The sequence below is a fragment of the Schistosoma mansoni genome (genome assembly GCF_000237925.1).
Source record: "Schistosoma mansoni, WGS project CABG00000000 data, chromosome 1 unplaced supercontig 0010, strain Puerto Rico, whole genome shotgun sequence".
NCBI classification, from domain to species: domain Eukaryota; kingdom Metazoa; phylum Platyhelminthes; class Trematoda; order Strigeidida; family Schistosomatidae; genus Schistosoma; species Schistosoma mansoni.
In genome coordinates this window covers 1,617,084-1,620,958 of record NW_017385987.1, presented here as the reverse complement: position 1 = coordinate 1,620,958, position 3,875 = coordinate 1,617,084, and positions in this window count along the sequence as shown.

The window sequence follows — 3,875 nt, the reverse complement described above, 5'->3', positions numbered from 1 at the left end:
ACTCTCATTTTTCGTAAATTTATCTAAATCATGAAATCATGATCAATTGATGTTAGTTACTTCTGAAATCGTCAATGTTCATATCTAACATAGACAGTATTATTCTATGCAAGTTTAGAATAGATGTTTTTAGGACAGAGTGAGGAATCTGGTATGGTTGAATCACATAATAGGTCAATCGACATGGAATTCAATATTGTCCAGTGTGTGACATTGATTATTAGCATTTGCATTGATCTACTGATTCTGAAATCATGTAACAAACACTCGTCAACGAATTGGTCGACTCGACTTGAATATACGTTTTTCGTGTCTCAAAATCTAACACACAGATGTCATTTTACATTTATATTTCTTAATATGTAAGTTGTGAAGTTTGAATTCGTAGAACTATTGTTTATCAGAACCTCAAGTTATTGTTCTGATTTGTTTTTAATGCTTAAATTTCAAAACATTCGTTTGAAAATTTTTTGTAAATGCTTTAGATATTAAAGAAAAATAATATATCTAGTGACTTCTACTTTTGAAAATCAATTCACATTATTATTACAGATAATGGAATTTGTTGAACAATGTTTGCATTCCTTACACGTTCTGCATCGACTAGTTCATTGATCAACGTGTTCAGTATTTTATGTAGGTGATTTTAATGGTGTTGAACCGATTACTTACAAGGGGGTATTTATCGTGTTAACAATTAGATGTGATACGTACTTAAATATTAGTTTGGAATCCGAAAATACAATTTTCATTAAAGCACAAATGTATGTCACAAGTGATAAAATAATAGATACAGTTTACATTTAAATTCTTAGGTAACGTAACAGAAATAAATGTACAAAATGGAAGCGACAACGTCTACATTGTGATGAAGTCATTAGTCTAGTGAACATTTTACCCTGAACAATTAAAGATAGATCAAGTTACAGTTATTTTTACTGGTTTGAACATTCATATCTTCGAGTGCATGTAAAATATATGTAAATAAACGGTATTGAAGTGGTTAGATGAAATCCCCCGAATGCCCTCTAATGCTCCTGGATCACAGACGACACGTCAACGATTGTTAGAGTGTGAGAAAATCGAGCTGTATATTAATTTTTCAGGTTTGTTTTAAGGTTCTACCTCTCACTTACGCTTGAGCAATCATTAATGGTAAAAAAAATCAGTTACAGAAAATAAAGAAATCAATAAAATATTATTATTCTGCATATTTCTGTTATAATATAATGGACGTTTCAAGTATCATTTTTCTTTCCACACATTTATTGCTTTCTACCCAACCATTAATCAGATACTTGATGTGATTTTTAAGCATGTAGGTATCTTTCTTTATACATCCAATGCTGTTTGTAAATGTACTCTCTTAATGTCATTTGATCCATATGTATTACATTTGAATACTTTATAAACAAACCCATATTCATGCTACATAGCTTCCAAGAAAAGGTTATCCCTTAAATAAAGAAATATGATTTGATTCTTAGTTTTAGATAATAACTAAATAATCATTATTCTATAAATCTACTGATCATTTAAAGAACATAGTGAACAAAGCTATGTATAATAAAAAACTCTGTTAAGATTATCGATATAACAATTCGGAGTATTTATGAAATGAATTCCTACTCTAAATAACATCAATGAAAGTTTTTTTCTTATTCTATACTCTATATGAATCTTGTTTATACTGTACTTATGTTGTGGGTTTCATTCAATGATGTATAAAATATTGATTATAATTGAAAATTTCTTTGTTTTTAGTTTTATTTTAAAAAAAAGTATTGGTTTCCATGCTTACTGAGATAGAATTGTTATTATTATTTTTTTAATTATTAATTTTACATCAGTATTAAAATAAGTAGATATTATATTTTCAATTATTTCAGACAATGGAATGTACTTCGACACAACTATTATGGATACTTCTCAATTCATATCAAAGCATGTATATATATGAATATATATATATTCAATTTAAGTAATCAAGATATAAACTAACAAATAGATTGGTAAATATTAATTCTATTTATTGACTAGACATATTCTTCAATTCTGATTGGATTATTATATCAGTCTTTATAGTTAGATTTCTTATTATTATTTTAAAATTCATTAGAATTTATTAATTTTTTAAAAATTTTTTTTCTTTCTCATTATGAATTAAATAATAAATTATTATTATGTGTTAATTTCAATGAATCTTATTCATTCAATAATGATTATTATGATTATATAATTGATTATTACTATTTCAAATGATGAATTCATAAAGTAGAAATAAAGATTAAATAAATTTTGTTGTCAAGTAAATATATTTCAGCAAATATTTGGAAATAATTTCTCAAATGTGTATTTTACCAAGATGCATTTGTATCAAACTGAAACAATTAATTTAGTAAGTCAATTATAATATAATTTTTTTTGATAAAATTAATTGAATTATATTCATTTACTTACTTACGCATGTTACTCCCAATGGAGTATAGACCGCCGACCAGCATTCTCCAACCCATTCTGTCCTGGACCTACCTTTCTAGTTCTATCCAATTTTTGTTCATTCTTCTCATATCTGTCTCCATTTCTCAACGTAATGTGTTCTTTGGTCTTCCTCTTCTCCTTTGGCCTTCAGGATTCCATGTGAGGGCTTGTCTTGTGACGCATTTGGATGTTTTCCTCAACGTGTGTCCTATCCACTTCCAGCGCTTCCTCCTAATTTCTTCCTCCACTGAAATCTGGTTTGTTCTCTCCCACAGTAGATTGTTGCTGATAGTGTCTGGCCAACAGATCCGAAGTATTTTACGTAGACAACTGTTAATAAACACCTGTATCTTCTGAATGATGACTTTCATAGTTCTTCAAGTTTCCTCTCCATACAGTAGAACTGTCTTGATATTTGTATTGAAAATTCTGATCTTGGTGTTGGTTGACAATTATTTTGAGTTCTAGATGGAATTATATTTACATTTTATTATTTATTACTAAATATTACTGATTTATCGAATTAGTTATTTATATTTCATTAATGTATATAATCATTCTATGGAAATGTATTATAGATATATGATTTATAGTCATCATATATTTCAATTTGAAACTGCAAGTAATGAACATTTAATGTTACCATCATGCTTAAATGAAGTTATTTCACTTATTTTAAGAATGAATTTTAACAAAAATATAATAAAATCACTTTAAATGAAGAAAGAAAATAGTTAGTTTAATATTGAATTATCATAATTTATGAAGATAGTTTTGATTGATATTAGCTGAAAACTTTATACAAATCAGAGGATACAGGATAGTAATTTTTTCCATTGTGTATGACCTGCTAATAGTCTATAAACTGGAACGTTTTCCAAAAAACAGGAGATTCTTATATTTCATGGTTGAGTTTTAGTTATTGGAACTAAGGTAAGATAATGCACATTAGTTAGTACAAAAGATGAAGGAGAGAGACTATTCAGATTAAAACACAAAAAATATAGTTGTGGAGAATTTTGATTCTACGTACGTAATGAGAGGAATTTAAAAATACGTGATGTATTTGTGCCATAAATTTTAAACAAGCTACTCACACATATACTAAGCAAGCTATTGATATACATACGATTAAATTGTTTGCAATGTATACGACAAAAATATCATGTTTCCTATATGAATTCCACATATTCATTAAACTTGTATAATGTACTAGTTCACTTTGTTGAATTTCCGAACAAATAGTGAATGCTGTGTTATGTTAACTATTTATTAAAAAGGAATCAATAAAATTAGAAATTGTTACTACAATTATTCAGAAGGGGTTTTGTGTAGATTTAGTATTTTCATAGTTGAAAGCGTGGGGAAAATATAAAATTTAAATTCAGATATCT